This window comes from Saccoglossus kowalevskii, chromosome 20 (assembly GCF_978046115.1).
Source record: "Saccoglossus kowalevskii chromosome 20, keSacKowa6.1, whole genome shotgun sequence".
Classification (NCBI taxonomy): Eukaryota; Metazoa; Hemichordata; class Enteropneusta; family Harrimaniidae; genus Saccoglossus; species Saccoglossus kowalevskii.
In genome coordinates, this window is record NC_140660.1 from 8,132,410 (window position 1) to 8,154,950 (window position 22,541).

General features: G+C 39.2%; 2 long non-coding RNA genes across 2 annotated transcripts; one reads left to right on the plus strand and one right to left on the minus strand.

Annotated features, from left to right (window-relative positions):
• Positions 1-17,003: 17,003 nt before the first annotated feature.
• Positions 17,004-21,205, minus strand: LOC146729969 (uncharacterized). The gene is made up of 2 exons (XR_014927967.1): positions 20,844-21,205; positions 17,004-17,248 (listed from the first exon to the last, which is right to left on the minus strand). It is a non-coding gene; the product is annotated as an uncharacterized LOC146729969 (long non-coding RNA).
• On the plus strand, positions 17,462-19,535 carry LOC146729970 (uncharacterized). Its single transcript, XR_014927968.1, has 2 exons — positions 17,462-18,429; positions 18,917-19,535. It is a non-coding gene; the product is annotated as an uncharacterized LOC146729970 (long non-coding RNA).
• Positions 21,206-22,541: the final 1,336 nt, after the last annotated feature.

Sequence of the window (22,541 nt, forward strand, 5' to 3'; positions counted from 1 at the left end):
TTGGTCAGGGTTCTGACCCTGTGTATTTTTCGGTGGGTACCGTTTAATTTCACCACCCTGGCTACGTGTTAAAATGGGTATGAATTCATTTTGGATAAGTACGTACATAACCGACCAATCTTGGACTTTATTTCAATGTGTTGGTCAGGGTTCTGACCCTGTGTATTTTTCGGTGGGTACCGTTTAATTTCATTACCCTGGCTACGTGTTAAAATGGTTATGAATTCATTTTGGATAAGTACGTACATAACCGACCAATCTTGGACTTTATTTCAATGTGTTGGTCAGGGTTCTGACCCTGTGTATTTTTCGGTGGGTACCGTTTAATTTCATTGCCCTGGCTACGCGTTAAAATGGTTATGAATTCATTTTGGATAAGTACGTACATAACCGACCAATCTTGGACTTTAATTCAATGTGTTGGTCAGGGTTCTGACCCTGTGTATTTTTCGGTGGGTACCGTTTAATTTCTTTGCCCTGGCTACGCGTTAAAATGGTTATGAATTCATTTTGGATAAGTACGTACATAACCGACCAATCTTGGACTTTATTTCAATGTGTTGGTCAGGGTTCTGACCCTGTGTATTTTTCGGTGGGTACCGTTTAATTTCACCACCCTGGCTACGTGTTAAAATGGGTATGAATTCATTTTGGATAAGTACGTACATAACCGACCAATCTTGGACTTTATTTCAATGTGTTGGTCAGGGTTCTGACCCTGTGTATTTTTCGGTGGGTACCGTTTAATTTCATTGCCCTGGCTACGCGTTAAAATGGTTATGAATTCATTTTGGATAAGTACGTACATAACCGACCAATCTTGGACTTTATTTCAATGTGTTGGTCAGGGTTCTGACCCTGTGTATTTTTCGGTGGGTACCGTTTAATTTCATTGCCCTGGCTACGCGTTAAAATGGTTATGAATTCATTTTGGATAAGTACGTACATAACCGACCAATCTTGGACTTTATTTCAATGTGTTGGTCAGGGTTCTGACCCTGTGTATTTTTCGGTGGGTACCGTTTAATTTCACCACCCTGGCTACGTGTTAAAATGGGTATGAATTCATTTTGGATAAGTACGTACATAACCGACCAATCTTGGACTTTATTTCAATATGTTGGTCAGGGTTCTGACCCTGTGTATTTTTCGGTGGGTACCGTTTAATTTCATTACCCTGGCTACGCGTTAAAATGGTTATGAATTCATTTTGGATAAGTACGTACATAACCGACCAATCTTGGACTTTATTTTGCATGCAGGTAAGGTACACCTACAGACATAACTGTGGACATAAATGCTTATACTTATGTACTAAGACGTTAGTTAACATTTAATATCAGGCAATGCATTGGTTCACTACCCTGGCTACGTGTTAAAATGGTTATGAATTCATTTTGGATAAGTACGTACATAACCGACCAATCTTGGACTTTATTTCAATGTGTTGGTCAGGGTTCTGACCCTGTGTATTTTTCGGTGGGTACCGTTTAATTTCATTACCCTGGCTACGTGTTAAAATGGTTATGAATTCATTTTGGATAAGTACGTACATAACCGACCAATCTTGGACTTTATTTCAATGTGTTGGTCAGGGTTCTGACCCTGTGTATTTTTCGGTGGGTACCGTTTAATTTCATTGCCCTGGCTACGCGTTAAAATGGTTATGAATTCATTTTGGATAAGTACGTACATAACCGACCAATCTTGGACTTTATTTCAATGTGTTGGTCAGGGTTCTGACCCTGTGTATTTTTCGGTGGGTACCGTTTAATTTCACCACCCTGGCTACGTGTTAAAATGGGTATGAATTCATTTTGGATAAGTACGTACATAACCGACCAATCTTGGACTTTATTTCAATATGTTGGTCAGGGTTCTGACCCTGTGTATTTTTCGGTGGGTACCGTTTAATTTCACCACCCTGGCTACGTGTTAAAATGGGTATGAATTCATTTTGGATAAGTACGTACATAACCGACCAATCTTGGACTTTATTTCAATGTGTTGGTCAGGGTTCTGACCCTGTGTATTTTTCGGTGGGTACCGTTTAATTTCATTACCCTGGCTACGTGTTAAAATGGTTATGAATTCATTTTGGATAAGTACGTACATAACCGACCAATCTTGGACTTTATTTCAATGTGTTGGTCAGGGTTCTGACCCTGTGTATTTTTCGGTGGGTACCGTTTAATTTCACCACCCTGGCTACGTGTTAAAATGGGTATGAATTCATTTTGGATAAGTACGTACATAACCGACCAATCTTGGACTTTATTTTGCATGCAGGTAAGGTACACCTACAGACATAACTGTGGACATTCAGTTCTTTTTATTTAGATCATGGCAATTTTTTGGTCAGAGCGCCCTCTAGTATTGTAGAGAATCATGTTCATTTGGAATGCTCTGATTGGATGGAAGTTCAAGCCTAGCAAGGTGTGATAGAATTGGCCTGTTATGTTCAGATTCAAATAAGCATGAACCACTAATTTGACAGGGAAGTGATACTTATAATGCAGCAAGCTGTTCTAATTGCTGTTGTGGTAGAGTTTTTCTATTTTCCTGTCAAATGCATTTATTGGTCCACTGAAAAATGAAAATAATGTTCCCTGTAACTTAGACTCGTATTGATCAAGGCATTTTAAAAATCATGGGTGTTAACTCCCCTCAAGTTATGACCCGTTGTCCCCTACAGAATAATGGTTGCATCTAATATTAAAATAAAGATGGCGGAGTATAGCGTTGATTCATCTCGTTCTACTCTGGATTACTTGGAGTCAATAAAGATCCTAGAAAGTTAGTATTTATATGCCTGTGTGTTTTTTTTTTGTTTGTTTTTTCACTGTCTTTGACTTTCCCAGTATGTTTGTTGCTGTTGACAACAATTCAGTCCTCTGCCAGGCTTCAGTCAATGTTTTTCTTCACTACCTACCCAACTCCTCGTCGGGCACTATGTAGCTGGTGTGGTATATTTATCACAGACAGTAGGGCAATTGTCACATTTAGTGCTCCAAGAAAATATTCTCTGTCCATGTGTATTTATATAAATAGATGCAGTTTCTTTGGCTTGAATAACATTCACTGGCTTCGTACATACAGGTATACTGGTTTACCTGTTTCTAGTTGAAATATAGCCAATCTTATTAACCAAGACAGTTGGACATTTGCCACATGTCACAACACTCATTTCCAAGTGCCATAGCTTGAAACAAGTAGTCAAATCTGATATTGGCTGGAGCTTTAGTTTATATGGACATGGTAAATGGCAAACTAGATGGTCAGAAAGTAATAAAAATAATCACAGCTTTACTCCACCCACCCCACTATGAAGTAAAAGGCTGTTTATAAGGCCATGTATGATGGTTTCATTTTTCTTATGGAAAACAATTTTAATTAAAAACTTCTATGCTCCTGTACCCAACCGTGGGGGTTCATCACACTAAACAACAGGTGTCACTATTACTAAGATAAATGTACTTTTTTTTCATTAAAATTACTGAATGCTTATACTTATGTACTAAGACGTTAGTTAACATTTAATATCAGGCAATGCATTGGTTCACTACCCTGGCTACGTGTTAAAATGGTTATGAATTCATTTTGGATAAGTACGTACATAACCGACCAATCTTGGACTTTATTTCAATGTGTTGGTCAGGGTTCTGACCCTGTGTATTTTTCGGTGGGTACCGTTTAATTTCATTACCCTGGCTACGTGTTAAAATGGTTATGAATTCATTTTGGATAAGTACGTACATAACCGACCAATCTTGGACTTTATTTCAATGTGTTGGTCAGGGTTCTGACCCTGTGTATTTTTCGGTGGGTACCGTTTAATTTCATTGCCCTGGCTACGCGTTAAAATGGTTATGAATTCATTTTGGATAAGTACGTACATAACCGACCAATCTTGGACTTTATTTCAATGTGTTGGTCAGGGTTCTGACCCTGTGTATTTTTCGGTGGGTACCGTTTAATTTCACCACCCTGGCTACGTGTTAAAATGGGTATGAATTCATTTTGGATAAGTACGTACATAACCGACCAATCTTGGACTTTATTTCAATATGTTGGTCAGGGTTCTGACCCTGTGTATTTTTCGGTGGGTACCGTTTAATTTCACCACCCTGGCTACGTGTTGAAATGGGTATGAATTCATTTTGGATAAGTACGTACATAACCGACCAATCTTGGACTTTATTTCAATGTGTTGGTCAGGGTTCTGACCCTGTGTATTTTTCGGTGGGTACCGTTTAATTTCATTACCCTGGCTACGTGTTAAAATGGTTATGAATTCATTTTGGATAAGTACGTACATAACCGACCAATCTTGGACTTTATTTCAATGTGTTGGTCAGGGTTCTGACCCTGTGTATTTTTCGGTGGGTACCGTTTAATTTCATTGCCCTGGCTACGCGTTAAAATGGTTATGAATTCATTTTGGATAAGTACGTACATAACCGACCAATCTTGGACTTTATTTCAATGTGTTGGTCAGGGTTCTGACCCTGTGTATTTTTCGGTGGGTACCGTTTAATTTCATTGCCCTGGCTACGCGTTAAAATGGTTATGAATTCATTTTGGATAAGTACGTACATAACCGACCAATCTTGGACTTTATTTCAATGTGTTGGTCAGGGTTCTGACCCTGTGTATTTTTCGGTGGGTACCGTTTAATTTCACCACCCTGGCTACGTGTTAAAATGGGTATGAATTCATTTTGGATAAGTACGTACATAACCGACCAATCTTGGACTTTATTTCAATGTGTTGGTCAGGGTTCTGACCCTGTGTATTTTTCGGTGGGTACCGTTTAATTTCATTACCCTGGCTACGTGTTAAAATGGTTATGAATTCATTTTGGATAAGTACGTACATAACCGACCAATCTTGGACTTTATTTCAATGTGTTGGTCAGGGTTCTGACCCTGTGTATTTTTCGGTGGGTACCGTTTAATTTCATTGCCCTGGCTACGCGTTAAAATGGTTATGAATTCATTTTGGATAAGTACGTACATAACCGACCAATCTTGGACTTTATTTCAATGTGTTGGTCAGGGTTCTGACCCTGTGTATTTTTCGGTGGGTACCGTTTAATTTCACCACCCTGGCTACGTGTTAAAATGGGTATGAATTCATTTTGGATAAGTACGTACATAACCGACCAATCTTGGACTTTATTTTGCATGCAGGTAAGGTACACCTACAGACATAACTGTGGACATTCAGTTCTTTTTATTTAGATCATGGCAATTTTTTGGTCAGAGCGCCCTCTAGTATTGTAGAGAATCATGTTCATTTGGAATGCTCTGATTGGATGGAAGTTCAAGCCTAGCAAGGTGTGATAGAATTGGCCTGTTATGTTCAGATTCAAATAAGCATGAACCACTAATTTGACAGGGAAGTGATACTTATAATGCAGCAAGCTGTTCTAATTGCTGTTGTGGTAGAGTTTTTCTATTTTCCTGTCAAATGCATTTATTGGTCCACTGAAAAATGAAAATAATGTTCCCTGTAACTTAGACTCGTATTGATCAAGGCATTTTAAAAATCATGGGTGTTAACTCCCCTCAAGTTATGACCCGTTGTCCCCTACAGAATAATGGTTGCATCTAATATTAAAATAAAGATGGCGGAGTATAGCGTTGATTCATCTCGTTCTACTCTGGATTACTTGGAGTCAATAAAGATCCTAGAAAGTTAGTATTTATATGCCTGTGTGTTTTTTTTTTGTTTGTTTTTTCACTGTCTTTGACTTTCCCAGTATGTTTGTTGCTGTTGACAACAATTCAGTCCTCTGCCAGGCTTCAGTCAATGTTTTTCTTCACTACCTACCCAACTCCTCGTCGGGCACTATGTAGCTGGTGTGGTATATTTATCACAGACAGTAGGGCAATTGTCACATTTAGTGCTCCAAGAAAATATTCTCTGTCCATGTGTATTTATATAAATAGATGCAGTTTCTTTGGCTTGAATAACATTCACTGGCTTCGTACATACAGGTATACTGGTTTACCTGTTTCTAGTTGAAATATAGCCAATCTTATTAACCAAGACAGTTGGACATTTGCCACATGTCACAACACTCATTTCCAAGTGCCATAGCTTGAAACAAGTAGTCAAATCTGATATTGGCTGGAGCTTTAGTTTATATGGACATGGTAAATGGCAAACTAGATGGTCAGAAAGTAATAAAAATAATCACAGCTTTACTCCACCCACCCCACTATGAAGTAAAAGGCTGTTTATAAGGCCATGTATGATGGTTTCATTTTTCTTATGGAAAACAATTTTAATTAAAAACTTCTATGCTCCTGTACCCAACCGTGGGGGTTCATCACACTAAACAACAGGTGTCACTATTACTAAGATAAATGTACTTTTTTTTCATTAAAATTACTGAATGCTTATACTTATGTACTAAGACGTTAGTTAACATTTAATATCAGGCAATGCATTGGTTCACTACCCTGGCTACGTGTTAAAATGGTTATGAATTCATTTTGGATAAGTACGTACATAACCGACCAATCTTGGACTTTATTTCAATGTGTTGGTCAGGGTTCTGACCCTGTGTATTTTTCGGTGGGTACCGTTTAATTTCATTGCCCTGGCTACGCGTTAAAATGGTTATGAATTCATTTTGGATAAGTACGTACATAACCGACCAATCTTGGACTTTATTTCAATGTGTTGGTCAGGGTTCTGACCCTGTGTATTTTTCGGTGGGTACCGTTTAATTTCACCACCCTGGCTACGTGTTAAAATGGGTATGAATTCATTTTGGATAAGTACGTACATAACCGACCAATCTTGGACTTTATTTTGCATGCAGGTAAGGTACACCTACAGACATAACTGTGGACATTCAGTTCTTTTTATTTAGATCTTGGCAATTTTTTGGTCAGAGCGCCCTCTAGTATTGTAGAGAATCATGTTCATTTGGAATGCTCTGATTGGATGGAAGTTCAAGCCTAGCAAGGTGTGATATAATTGGCCTGTTATGTTCAGATTCAAATAAGCATGAACCACTAATTTGACAGGGAAGTGATACTTATAATGCAGCAAGCTGTTCTAATTGCTGTTGTGGTAGAGTTTTTCTATTTTCCTGTCAAATGCATTTATTGGTCCACTGAAAAATGAAAATAATGTTCCCTGTAACTTAGACTCGTATTGATCAAGGCATTTTAAAAATCATGGGTGTTAACTCCCCTCAAGTTATGACCCGTTGTCCCCTACAGAATAATGGTTGCATCTAATATTAAAATAAAGATGGCGGAGTATAGCGTTGATTCATCTCGTTCTACTCTGGATTACTTGGAGTCAATAAAGATCCTAGAAAGTTAGTATTTATATGCCTGTGTGTTTTTTTTTTGTTTGTTTTTTCACTGTCTTTGACTTTCCCAGTATGTTTGTTGCTGTTGACAACAATTCAGTCCTCTGCCAGGCTTCAGTCAATGTTTTTCTTCACTACCTACCCAACTCCTCGTCGGGCACTATGTAGCTGGTGTGGTATATTTATCACAGACAGTAGGGCAATTGTCACATTTAGTGCTCCAAGAAAATATTCTCTGTCCATGTGTATTTATATAAATAGATGCAGTTTCTTTGGCTTGAATAACATTCACTGGCTTCGTACATACAGGTATACTGGTTTACCTGTTTCTAGTTGAAATATAGCCAATCTTATTAACCAAGACAGTTGGACATTTGCCACATGTCACAACACTCATTTCCAAGTGCCATAGCTTGAAACAAGTAGTCAAATCTGATATTGGCTGGAGCTTTAGTTTATATGGACATGGTAAATGGCAAACTAGATGGTCAGAAAGTAATAAAAATAATCACAGCTTTACTCCACCCACCCCACTATGAAGTAAAAGGCTGTTTATAAGGCCATGTATGATGGTTTCATTTTTCTTATGGAAAACAATTTTAATTAAAAACTTCTATGCTCCTGTACCCAACCGTGGGGGTTCATCACACTAAACAACAGGTGTCACTATTACTAAGATAAATGTACTTTTTTTTCATTAAAATTACTGAATGCTTATACTTATGTACTAAGACGTTAGTTAACATTTAATATCAGGCAATGCATTGGTTCACTACCCTGGCTACGTGTTAAAATGGTTATGAATTCATTTTGGATAAGTACGTACATAACCGACCAATCTTGGACTTTATTTCAATGTGTTGGTCAGGGTTCTGACCCTGTGTATTTTTCGGTGGGTACCGTTTAATTTCATTACCCTGGCTACGTGTTAAAATGGTTATGAATTCATTTTGGATAAGTACGTACATAACCGACCAATCTTGGACTTTATTTCAATGTGTTGGTCAGGGTTCTGACCCTGTGTATTTTTCGGTGGGTACCGTTTAATTTCATTGCCCTGGCTACGCGTTAAAATGGTTATGAATTCATTTTGGATAAGTACGTACATAACCGACCAATCTTGGACTTTATTTCAATGTGTTGGTCAGGGTTCTGACCCTGTGTATTTTTCGGTGGGTACCGTTTAATTTCACCACCCTGGCTACGTGTTAAAATGGGTATGAATTCATTTTGGATAAGTACGTACATAACCGACCAATCTTGGACTTTATTTCAATATGTTGGTCAGGGTTCTGACCCTGTGTATTTTTCGGTGGGTACCGTTTAATTTCACCACCCTGGCTACGTGTTAAAATGGTATGAATTCATTTTGGATAAGTACGTACATAACCGACCAATCTTGGACTTTATTTCAATGTGTTGGTCAGGGTTCTGACCCTGTGTATTTTTCGGTGGGTACCGTTTAATTTCATTACCCTGGCTACGTGTTAAAATGGTTATGAATTCATTTTGGATAAGTACGTACATAACCGACCAATCTTGGACTTTATTTCAATGTGTTGGTCAGGGTTCTGACCCTGTGTATTTTTCGGTGGGTACCGTTTAATTTCATTGCCCTGGCTACGCGTTAAAATGGTTATGAATTCATTTTGGATAAGTACGTACATAACCGACCAATCTTGGACTTTAATTCAATGTGTTGGTCAGGGTTCTGACCCTGTGTATTTTTCGGTGGGTACCGTTTAATTTCATTGCCCTGGCTACGCGTTAAAATGGTTATGAATTCATTTTGGATAAGTACGTACATAACCGACCAATCTTGGACTTTATTTCAATGTGTTGGTCAGGGTTCTGACCCTGTGTATTTTTCGGTGGGTACCGTTTAATTTCACCACCCTGGCTACGTGTTAAAATGGGTATGAATTCATTTTGGATAAGTACGTACATAACCGACCAATCTTGGACTTTATTTCAATGTGTTGGTCAGGGTTCTGACCCTGTGTATTTTTCGGTGGGTACCGTTTAATTTCATTACCCTGGCTATGTGTTAAAATGGTTATGAATTCATTTTGGATAAGTACGTACATAACCGACCAATCTTGGACTTTATTTCAATATGTTGGTCAGGGTTCTGACCCTGTGTATTTTTCGGTGGGTACCGTTTAATTTCATTACCCTGGCTACGCGTTAAAATGGTTATGAATTCATTTTGGATAAGTACGTACATAACCGACCAATCTTGGACTTTATTTTGCATGCAGGTAAGGTACACCTACAGACATAACTGTGGACATAAATGCTTATACTTATGTACTAAGACGTTAGTTAACATTTAATATCAGGCAATGCATTGGTTCACTACCCTGGCTACGTGTTAAAATGGTTATGAATTCATTTTGGATAAGTACGTACATAACCGACCAATCTTGGACTTTATTTCAATGTGTTGGTCAGGGTTCTGACCCTGTGTATTTTTCGGTGGGTACCGTTTAATTTCATTACCCTGGCTACGTGTTAAAATGGTTATGAATTCATTTTGGATAAGTACGTACATAACCGACCAATCTTGGACTTTATTTCAATGTGTTGGTCAGGGTTCTGACCCTGTGTATTTTTCGGTGGGTACCGTTTAATTTCATTGCCCTGGCTACGCGTTAAAATGGTTATGAATTCATTTTGGATAAGTACGTACATAACCGACCAATCTTGGACTTTATTTCAATGTGTTGGTCAGGGTTCTGACCCTGTGTATTTTTCGGTGGGTACCGTTTAATTTCACCACCCTGGCTACGTGTTAAAATGGGTATGAATTCATTTTGGATAAGTACGTACATAACCGACCAATCTTGGACTTTATTTCAATATGTTGGTCAGGGTTCTGACCCTGTGTATTTTTCGGTGGGTACCGTTTAATTTCACCACCCTGGCTACGTGTTAAAATGGGTATGAATTCATTTTGGATAAGTACGTACATAACCGACCAATCTTGGACTTTATTTCAATGTGTTGGTCAGGGTTCTGACCCTGTGTATTTTTCGGTGGGTACCGTTTAATTTCATTACCCTGGCTACGTGTTAAAATGGTTATGAATTCATTTTGGATAAGTACGTACATAACCGACCAATCTTGGACTTTATTTCAATGTGTTGGTCAGGGTTCTGACCCTGTGTATTTTTCGGTGGGTACCGTTTAATTTCATTGCCCTGGCTACGCGTTAAAATGGTTATGAATTCATTTTGGATAAGTACGTACATAACCGACCAATCTTGGACTTTATTTCAATGTGTTGGTCAGGGTTCTGACCCTGTGTATTTTTCGGTGGGTACCGTTTAATTTCACCACCCTGGCTACGTGTTAAAATGGGTATGAATTCATTTTGGATAAGTACGTACATAACCGACCAATCTTGGACTTTATTTCAATATGTTGGTCAGGGTTCTGACCCTGTGTATTTTTCGGTGGGTACCGTTTAATTTCATTACCCTGGCTACGCGTTAAAATGGTTATGAATTCATTTTGGATAAGTACGTACATAACCGACCAATCTTGGACTTTAATTCAATGTGTTGGTCAGGGTTCTGACCCTGTGTATTTTTCGGTGGGTACCGTTTAATTTCATTGCCCTGGCTACGCGTTAAAATGGTTATGAATTCATTTTGGATAAGTACGTACATAACCGACCAATCTTGGACTTTATTTCAATGTGTTGGTCAGGGTTCTGACCCTGTGTATTTTTCGGTGGGTACCGTTTAATTTCATTGCCCTGGCTACGCGTTAAAATGGTTATGAATTCATTTTGGATAAGTACGTACATAACCGACCAATCTTGGACTTTATTTCAATGTGTTGGTCAGGGTTCTGACCCTGTGTATTTTTCGGTGGGTACCGTTTAATTTCACCACCCTGGCTACGTGTTAAAATGGGTATGAATTCATTTTGGATAAGTACGTACATAACCGACCAATCTTGGACTTTATTTCAATGTGTTGGTCAGGGTTCTGACCCTGTGTATTTTTCGGTGGGTACCGTTTAATTTCATTACCCTGGCTACGTGTTAAAATGGTTATGAATTCATTTTGGATAAGTACGTACATAACCGACCAATCTTGGACTTTATTTCAATGTGTTGGTCAGGGTTCTGACCCTGTGTATTTTTCGGTGGGTACCGTTTAATTTCATTGCCCTGGCTACGCGTTAAAATGGTTATGAATTCATTTTGGATAAGTACGTACATAACCGACCAATCTTGGACTTTATTTCAATGTGTTGGTCAGGGTTCTGACCCTGTGTATTTTTCGGTGGGTACCGTTTAATTTCACCACCCTGGCTACGTGTTAAAATGGGTATGAATTCATTTTGGATAAGTACGTACATAACCGACCAATCTTGGACTTTATTTCAATGTGTTGGTCAGGGTTCTGACCCTGTGTATTTTTCGGTGGGTACCGTTTAATTTCATTGCCCTGGCTACGCGTTAAAATGGTTATGAATTCATTTTGGATAAGTACGTACATAACCGACCAATCTTGGACTTTATTTCAATGTGTTGGTCAGGGTTCTGACCCTGTGTATTTTTCGGTGGGTACCGTTTAATTTCACCACCCTGGCTACGTGTTAAAATGGGTATGAATTCATTTTGGATAAGTACGTACATAACCGACCAATCTTGGACTTTATTTCAATATGTTGGTCAGGGTTCTGACCCTGTGTATTTTTCGGTGGGTACCGTTTAATTTCATTACCCTGGCTACGCGTTAAAATGGTTATGAATTCATTTTGGATAAGTACGTACATAACCGACCAATCTTGGACTTTAATTCAATGTGTTGGTCAGGGTTCTGACCCTGTGTATTTTTCGGTGGGTACCGTTTAATTTCATTGCCCTGGCTACGCGTTAAAATGGTTATGAATTCATTTTGGATAAGTACGTACATAACCGACCAATCTTGGACTTTATTTCAATGTGTTGGTCAGGGTTCTGACCCTGTGTATTTTTCGGTGGGTACCGTTTAATTTCACCACCCTGGCTACGTGTTAAAATGGGTATGAATTCATTTTGGATAAGTACGTACATAACCGACCAATCTTGGACTTTATTTCAATGTGTTGGTCAGGGTTCTGACCCTGTGTATTTTTCGGTGGGTACCGTTTAATTTCATTACCCTGGCTATGTGTTAAAATGGTTATGAATTCATTTTGGATAAGTACGTACATAACCGACCAATCTTGGACTTTATTTCAATGTGTTGGTCAGGGTTCTGACCCTGTGTATTTTTCGGTGGGTACCGTTTAATTTCATTGCCCTGGCTACGCGTTAAAATGGTTATGAATTCATTTTGGATAAGTACGTACATAACCGACCAATCTTGGACTTTATTTCAATGTGTTGGTCAGGGTTCTGACCCTGTGTATTTTTCGGTGGGTACCGTTTAATTTCACCACCCTGGCTACGTGTTAAAATGGGTATGAATTCATTTTGGATAAGTACGTACATAACCGACCAATCTTGGACTTTATTTCAATATGTTGGTCAGGGTTCTGACCCTGTGTATTTTTCGGTGGGTACCGTTTAATTTCACCACCCTGGCTACGTGTTAAAATGGGTATGAATTCATTTTGGATAAGTACGTACATAACCGATCAATCTTGGACTTTATTTCAATGTGTTGGTCAGGGTTCTGACCCTGTGTATTTTTCGGTGGGTACCGTTTAATTTCACCACCCTGGCTACGTGTTAAAATGGGTATGAATTCATTTTGGATAAGTACGTACATAACCGACCAATCTTGGACTTTATTTCAATGTGTTGGTCAGGGTTCTGACCCTGTGTATTTTTCGGTGGGTACCGTTTAATTTCATTGCCCTGGCTACGCGTTAAAATGGTTATGAATTCATTTTGGATAAGTACGTACATAACCGACCAATCTTGGACTTTATTTCAATGTGTTGGTCAGGGTTCTGACCCTGTGTATTTTTCGGTGGGTACCGTTTAATTTCACCACCCTGGCTACGTGTTAAAATGGGTATGAATTCATTTTGGATAAGTACGTACATAACCGACCAATCTTGGACTTTATTTCAATATGTTGGTCAGGGTTCTGACCCTGTGTATTTTTCGGTGGGTACCGTTTAATTTCACCACCCTGGCTACGTGTTAAAATGGGTATGAATTCATTTTGGATAAGTACGTACATAACCGACCAATCTTGGACTTTATTTCAATGTGTTGGTCAGGGTTCTGACCCTGTGTATTTTTCGGTGGGTACCGTTTAATTTCACCACCATGGCTACGTGTTAAAATGGGTATGAATTCATTTTGGATAAGTACGTACATAACCGACCAATCTTGGACTTTATTTCAATGTGTTGGTCAGGGTTCTGACCCTGTGTATTTTTCGGTGGGTACCGTTTAATTTCATTGCCCTGGCTACGCGTTAAAATGGTTATGAATTCATTTTGGATAAGTACGTACATAACCGACCAATCTTGGACTTTAATTCAATGTGTTGGTCAGGGTTCTGACCCTGTGTATTTTTCGGTGGGTACCATTTAATTTCATTGCCCTGGCTACGCGTTAAAATGGTTATGAATTCATTTTGGATAAGTACGTACATAACCGACCAATCTTGGACTTTATTTCAATGTGTTGGTCAGGGTTCTGACCCTGTGTATTTTTCGGTGGGTACCGTTTAATTTCACCACCCTGGCTACGTGTTAAAATGGGTATGAATTCATTTTGGATAAGTACGTACATAACCGACCAATCTTGGACTTTATTTCAATGTGTTGGTCAGGGTTCTGACCCTGTGTATTTTTCGGTGGGTACCGTTTAATTTCATTACCCTGGCTATGTGTTAAAATGGTTATGAATTCATTTTGGATAAGTACGTACATAACCGACAAATCTTGGACTTTATTTCAATGTGTTGGTCAGGGTTCTGACCCTGTGTATTTTTCGGTGGGTACCGTTTAATTTCATTGCCCTGGCTACGCGTTAAAATGGTTATGAATTCATTTTGGATAAGTACGTACATAACCGACCAATCTTGGACTTTATTTCAATGTGTTGGTCAGGGTTCTGACCCTGTGTATTTTTCGGTGGGTACCGTTTAATTTCACCACCCTGGCTACGTGTTAAAATGGGTATGAATTCATTTTGGATAAGTACGTACATAACCGACCAATCTTGGACTTTATTTCAATGTGTTGGTCAGGGTTCTGACCCTGTGTATTTTTCGGTGGGTACCGTTTAATTTCACCACCCTGGCTACGTGTTAAAATGGGTATGAATTCATTTTGGATAAGTACGTACATAACCGACCAATCTTGGACTTTAATTCAATGTGTTGGTCAGGGTTCTGACCCTGTGTATTTTTCGGTGGGTACCGTTTAATTTCACTACCCTGGCTACGCGTTAAAATGGTTATGAATTCATTTTGGATAAGTACGTACATAACCGACCAATCGTGGACTTTATTTCAATGTGTTGGTCAGGGTTCTGACCCTGTGTATTTTTCGGTGGGTACCGTTTAATTTCATTACCCTGGCTACGTGTTAAAATGGGTCTGAAGTCACTCTGGATAAGTACGTACATAACCGACCAATCTTGGACTTTAATTCAATGTGTTGGTCAGGGTTCTGACCCTGTGTATTTTTCGGTGGGTACCGTTTAATTTCATTACCCTGGCTATGTGTTAAAATGGTTATGAATTCATTTTGGATAAGTACGTACATAACCGACCAATCTTGGACTTTAATTCAATGTGTTGGTCAGGGTTCTGACCCTGTGTATTTTTCGGTGGGTACCGTTTAATTTCATTGCCCTGGCTACGCGTTAAAATGGTTATGAATTCATTTTGGATAAGTACGTACATAACCGACCAATCTTGGACTTTATTTCAATGTGTTGGTCAGGGTTCTGACCCTGTGTATTTTTCGGTGGGTACCGTTTAATTTCACCACCCTGGCTACGTGTTAAAATGGGTATGAATTCATTTTGGATAAGTACGTACATAACCGACCAATCTTGGACTTTATTTCAATGTGTTGGTCAGGGTTCTGACCCTGTGTATTTTTCGGTGGGTACCGTTTAATTTCATTGCCCTGGCTACGCGTTAAAATGGTTATGAATTCATTTTGGATAAGTACGTACATAACCGACCAATCTTGGACTTTATTTCAATGTGTTGGTCAGGGTTCTGACCCTGTGTATTTTTCGGTGGGTACCGTTTAATTTCACCACCCTGGCTACGTGTTAAAATGGGTATGAATTCATTTTGGATAAGTACGTACATAACCGACCAATCTTGGACTTTATTTCAATATGTTGGTCAGGGTTCTGACCCTGTGTATTTTTCGGTGGGTACCGTTTAATTTCATTACCCTGGCTACGTGTTAAAATGGGTCTGAATTCATGGGGGCCTTGTAATTTGGAAATCCCCAACTGTCTCAATCTTATTTGATCTTTGCATGACTTACCTTCCAAATTCCTACTTTAATTGTGTTTGCAACAATGTTATATTTTCATTGACTTTTGTTTTATATTTAAAATTCATATCTGACTAAAGCTAAATGAATCTAATTGTACTTGATATATTGTTTTTCTTTTGCAAAACGCAGGAACGCAAGAACCCTGGAATGTACTTTAGGGTGTCCATTTTTATAGTGCCAGTATCCAATATGATGTATTATTACTCTATAATTAATCAGGACACAAACCAGGACGTCATTGGCTGATGAATAAAATACAAGAATTGCGTCAACAGTGGATCATATACACTTACAAGGACATGTGCTTAGAAATTGTATGCTCTGTGCATGACTATGTTTATTATCAGTTGAAATGTAAAGCTGTGTTTAAATTCTATCTTGGGAAGTGTTTTTTCAATAATTTGAAAATGTTTATTGAAACTAAAATGAATCAACATTGTTAATTAAAAAAATAGTTTTGTTTGAAACTTGTCAATTGATTGTTAATAGATTAGTAAATATACCTGACAATGGATACCAACATACCACTGGTGATATGTACATTGCTTTTGCCCAATTGGCACCTTTTTGTGTTAAATTATTCAATTAACAGCTTGAATAATATGTTCTACAGTAGTACTATGCACCATTCATTTTTAGTTTGTTAAAATAATGAAACAAATAATTTGTGTTTATTAATTAACTAATATTTTCCCACATTTGAATGTAATTATTTCTCTGGAACCCCTGTCATATGAATTACTGTAGTAATGACCTGCAAGTTAAAAAAAGAGATGAAGGTGTTTTAAATACATTGATCTGTGTCAAAATAATAAGGTATTTACTAGTAGTTCATTACTGGGATGGGGAATAGTTGTAAATTTAAAAGAAAATTAGTTTCATTACGTTTACATAAACCTTATTTTGCATATACCATAAATTTCATTTATTTAGCGATTTTGAAAATGTTCAGCAATTAGTCTGTCATGTGGCACTTGCGTGTGAAACTTCATATACTCAATTGTGTATTTCCTGACTTTTGAATGCTGTAAAACTATTTAATTTAACTGACATTTAATTTTAATGTTTTGATGTTTTTAGCATGTTCACTGTGTTTTAATTTCTTGTCAAGGAAATATTGAATTTTATTGTTATTTTACATGTTCACAACACAACACAACACAACACAACTCGAACATAGATCATAAATTACTTTAATTTGGAAAAGTTTGTGAATTTGCAAAAAATGGTGCTTTCTCATCACCATAATTATATAACAATTCTGCCCCTTCTGGTATGTAATATTTGGAAATCATAACCACACACGGCCTGTCATTAATCTTCAGTTGTTTTGTGACAATGTTGGAATGCTTTTTGGAATGGTTCAGGAAAAAGGTAATTCCACTTGTTTCCCACATCTTCTTTTCACTGTGTGGATTTATTCTGAAAATATATGGCCATGATGATATTAACATGAGTGAGTGAGTGAGTGAGTGAGTGAGTGAGTGAGTGAATGAAGGTGAGGGTGGGTGAGTGAGTGAAGATGAGGGCAAGTGAGTGAAGATGAGGGCGAGTGAGGGTAAGTGAATGAAGGTGAGGGTGGGTGTGAGTGAGTGTGAGTGAATGAAGGTGATGGTGGGTGAATGAGTGAGGGAGTGAAGATGAGGGCGAGTGAGAAAAGGTGAGGGTGAGTGAGTGACGGTGTGTGGATGAGGGTGAGTGATTGAAGGTGAGGGTGGGTGAGTGAGTGAAGATGAGGGCAGTGAGTGAAGATGAGGGCGAGTGAATGAAGGTGAGGGTGGGTGAGGGTGAGTGAGTGTGAGTGAATGAAGGTGAGGGTGGGTGAGTGAGTGAGGGAGTGAAGATGAGGGCGAGTGAGAAAAGGTGAGGGTGAGTGAGTGAAGGTGTGTGGATGAGGGTGAGTGATTGAAGGTGAGGGTGAGTGATTGAAGGTGAGAGTGAGTTAGAGAAGACGAGTGAGTGAAGATGAGGGTGGGTGATTGAAGGAGAGAGTGAGTTAGAGAAGGCGAGTGAGTGAAGGGTGAGTGAGAGTGATTGAGTGAAGGTGAACGAGTGAGTGAAGGTGTGTGAGTGAAGGAGAGGGTGAGTGAAGGTGAGCGAGTGAGTGAAGGTGTGTGAGTGAAGGTGGGAGTGGGTGAGTGAGTGAAGGTGAGGCTGATGGAAGTGAAGCTGAGGGTGAGTGTGTGAGTGAAGGTAAGGGTGAGGGTGGGTGGGTGAGTGAGTGAGTGAAAGTGTGTGACTGAAGGTGAGTGAGTGAGTGAATGAGGGTGAGTGAAGATGAGACTGAGGGTGAGTGAGTAAGTAAAGCTGAGGGTGAGTGAGTGGGAGTAAAGATGAGTGAGTGAAGGTGAGTGAGTGGCTGAAGATGGGAGTGAGTTAGAGAAGGTGAGTGAGTGAAGACGAGGGTGAGTGAATGGAGGTGTGGATGAGAGTGAGTGAAGATAAGGGGGAGTGAAGGTAAGGGGGAGTGAATGAAGGTGAGTGAGTGAGTGAGCGAAGGTGAGCGAGTGAGTGAGTGAAGGTGAGAGTGAGTTAGAGAAGGCGAGTGAGTGAAGGTAAGGGTGAGTGAGAGTGAGTGAGTGAAGGTGAGTGAGTGAGTGAAGGTGTGTGAGTGAAGGTGTGTGAGTGAAGGTGAGCGAGTGAGTGAAGGTGTGTGAGTGAAGGTGGGAGTGGGTGAGTGAGTGAAGGTGAGGCTGATGGAAGTGAAGCTGAGGGTGAGTGTGTGAGTGAAGGTGAGGGTGGGTGGGTGGGTGTGTGAGTGAGTGAGTGAAAGTGTGTGACTGAAGGTGAGTGAATGAATGAGGGTGAGTGAGTGAGTGAATGAGGGTGAGTGAGTAAGTAAAGCTGAGGGTGAGTGAGTGGGAGTAAAGATGAGTGAGTGAAGGTGAGTGAGTGGGTGAAGATGGGAGTGAGTTAGAGAAGGTGAGTGAGTGAAGACGAGGGTGAGTGAATGGAGCTGTTGATGAGAGTGAGTGAAGATAAGGGTGAGTGAAGGTAAGGGTGAGTGAATGAAGGTGAGTGAGTGAGTGAGCGAAGGTGAGCGAGTGAGTGAGTGAGTGAGTGAGTGAAGGTGAGAGTGAGTTAGAGAAGGCGAGTGAGTGAAGATGAGGGCGAGTGAGTAAATGAAGATGAGGGTGAGTGAGTGAGGGAGTGAAGATGAGGGCGAGTGAGAAAAGGTGAGGGTGAGTGAGTGAAGGTGTGTGGATGAGGGCGAGTGATTGAAGGTGAGAGTGAGTTAGAGAAGACGAGTGAGTGAAGATGAGGGTGGGTGATTGAAGGAGAGAGTGAGTTAGAGAAGGCGAGTGAGTGAAGGTAAGGGTGGGTGAGTGAGTGAGTGAGTGAGTGAAGGTGAGCGAGTGAGTGAAGGTGTGTGAGTGAAGGTGGGAGTGGGTGAGTGAGTGAAGGTGAGGCTGATGGAAGTGAAGCTGAGGGTGAGTGTGTGAGTGAAGGTGAGGGTGGGTGGGTGAGTGAGTGAGTGAAAGTGTGTGACTGAAGGTGAGTGAGTGAATGAGGGTGAGTGAGTGAGTGAATGAGGGTGAGTGAAGATGAGACTGAGGGTGAGTGAGTAAGTAAAGCTGAGGGTGAGTGAGTGGGAGTAAAGATGAGTGAATGAAGGTGAGTGGGTGAAGATGGGAGTGAGTTAGAGAAGGTGAGTGAGTGAAGACGAGGGTGAGTGAATGGAGGTGTGGATGAGAGTGAGTGAAGATAAGGGGAGTGAAGGTAAGGGTGAGTGAATGAAGGTGAGTGAGTGAGCGAAGGTGAGCGAGTGAGTGAGTGAAGGTGAGAGTGAGTTTGAGAAGGCGAGTGAGTGAAGATGAGGGCGAGTGAGTAAATGAAGATGAGGGTGAGTGGGTGAAGGAGTGAGTGAGTGAAGGTAAGGGTAAGTTAGTGAAGGTAAGGGTGAGTGAGTGAAGATGGGAGTGAGTGAGTGAGTGGGTGAGGTGAGTGAGTGAAGGTGAGGCTGAGGATGGGTGAATGAAGGTGAGCATGAAGGTGAGTGGGTGAGAGTGAGTGAATGAAGGTGAGTGAGTGAAGATGTGTGAATGAGTGAGTGAGTGAATGAAGATGAGTGAAGGTGAGAAAGTGAGTGAAGGTGAGGCTGAGGGAGTAAAGCTGAGTGGGTGAGGGTGAGTGAGTGAAGATGTGTGAGTGAGTGAGTGAAAGGGTTAATTGATGCGTCATTTGAGTATGACAGTGAATGGATGGGTGGGTGGTTGGTTGGATGGATGTGTTTATATATACAACAGTGAATCAATCTGTTGGTGAGCGAATGGGTGCTTGAGTTGGCAAGTGTGTAATGAGTAAGTTGATATAATGTACATATGACTGAGTGAATTAACTAGATTTAGTGTTGATTAAGTGAGCGAATGAAGCTATCTTTGGGTTGACAAATCAGTGAGCTAGTGGTAAGGTGGGACAGTTAAGTTATAGCGTGTGCGAGTTAAAATGGGTTAATGAAATGTGGGCAAGTCAGAGAGAAATCAATGTTTCACTCAGCAAGTCATTTGGTTGGTGAGTTAATAATATATGTCTGATTGTTACTGAATTATTTCGTTGTTAAGTGGGTGAGTAGAAAGGAATTTATTAAACAATGAGTCACTCATTTAGTCAATCAGTTGAGAGTAACGAGTGAATTGCGGTTGACCTAATGAAAGGGTGGCTTGATAATGTAAGAGTTGTGGGTGAATTAGATTTAGTTGTGAGTGAGTTTGTTGGAGGATGATCAAATGGGTGGGTGAGTGAGTTTGTGTGCGAGTTTGTGTGTGTCAGTGGGTGGAGTGTTTGAGTTCAATGAATTGGGGTGGGAGAGGGTAAGCGAGTGCGTGAGAATGGGTGAATTGCCATTGTGCGTGTGTGTGTGTGTGTGAGTGAGCTAGATGATAAGAGCGAGTGTGTGACAGCAAGTGCATAATTCATTTCATTAGTTTTACATTAAATTGTATGAAAGTAGTGTTACATATAACTACTAACACTAAGAAAATATTATGGCAAATATTGTGGCTGATTATATACTCACACCATGCCCGAATATTCCAGGTGATACATGCCACAACGTTCACCTGTTACCGCATACTGTCGTTCTAGTTGTTCAGCCTCTGCTCTGTCAATTATTTCTCCGTCGTACACCCCAATTATCTCATTTGCTTTTATATCTTGTTTTGCAAAGGCGCACTTTCCCGCTTCTCTAAAATCTCTGTTAACGACTTCAACCTTAATTTCAATGTAAACAAATATTGTTTTTTGTTTTGATTTCACTAGACTATTCTGGGGGTCTTTTAGTAAAAATCAAATTCAAAAATCGGCCCTCGAAATATATTTTCGATATAAAAACACTCTTTTATTACATGTACACTATACTAGTTACAAATAATTGTTAAATTAAACTATCATTGCCGTATATTACACAATATATAAAGCTAGCAAAGATATCATTCTTTTTGATTTCTGAGAATGTCGAAAAGGGACCCTGTTATGAAGCATAATTTCTTGAACACTTGGGTGCCTCGCTTTTCCGTGAGTTTTACCAGTGATCCCCTGGGAAGATCATGTACCAAATCTTATCGTCATAATACATTAAACAACAAAATATCTATTCTATATACTGAACTGTTAGAGTTACGAGCATCGAGTTACGAAAACATTGAGTTACAAATATTACCACGCCCATATTTTATAAATCACGCCCCTTTTTGCGAAACCACACCCAAATTGTAACTATGGCCAATCAACAGTTAACAAAACTTCGCGTTATGGGCAACATACTTAATAGTTGAACGTTAAAAAAAATCATGCTGCCTGTAACTCGATGTTTGGTTAACTGTTACTTAAAGTTCAAGTTACTAAATGTGAACCTTCAACAACTAAAAATGTATTTTACCTGTAACTCGGAATTCTGTTGACTAGTTAATCGAGTTACAGTTTGGACGAGGTCTCACAAAAGTGGGTGTGGTTTCCAAAATGTAACTTTTTTTGTAATTCGATGTTCGTACTTCGATGTCCGTAACTCGAACAACTTAGCAGCTCTCTATATTCTAACACAAATAATGTATTCTTATTATTAACTCGTTGTCAGTTTTCCATGAGATAACACTCATGTATAATAGCATTTGATTCGTAAAACATGTTTAATTTACTCATTTATTTCCTATTTCGAATTCGAGATAGAAACTCCTATAATAAACAGAGTATTTTGTTATGAAAGTGTAACTCATTTTAATGAAAACATGGGTGAAAAGAAATGCTAAATAATTTCGGGACAAACTCGTTCAGGAATATACAGAGCAAGGAAGGATTCGTCAATTATGCTATGCAAACATATTTTGAAATTGCAAATGATTATGCATTGATTAAAATGAGCTACATGTGACATAGTAATTATATTTCAGTATAGCAACATGCATCCCATAACAATATATATAATCTCATTATAGTGAGATGTTAAATCATTATACTATGGATGTACAAAATATTAAACCATTACAAATACTAAGACTTTTATTCTAGATTGAGATATTCCCTCATTATCAGGAGAGAACTCGTCAAATTTAAATATAAAGGTGTGAACTTTCCACAGATGTGGATCTCCACGTTTAATATATTTTGCTTAATAACTCTGCTTATTTTTTTGTAATTACGTTCCGCATTGTACCTGTATATATTCATCCCATTTTTTTCGTTTCAAAAAGTGTTCTGTTTTTTCTTTAATAGACATCGA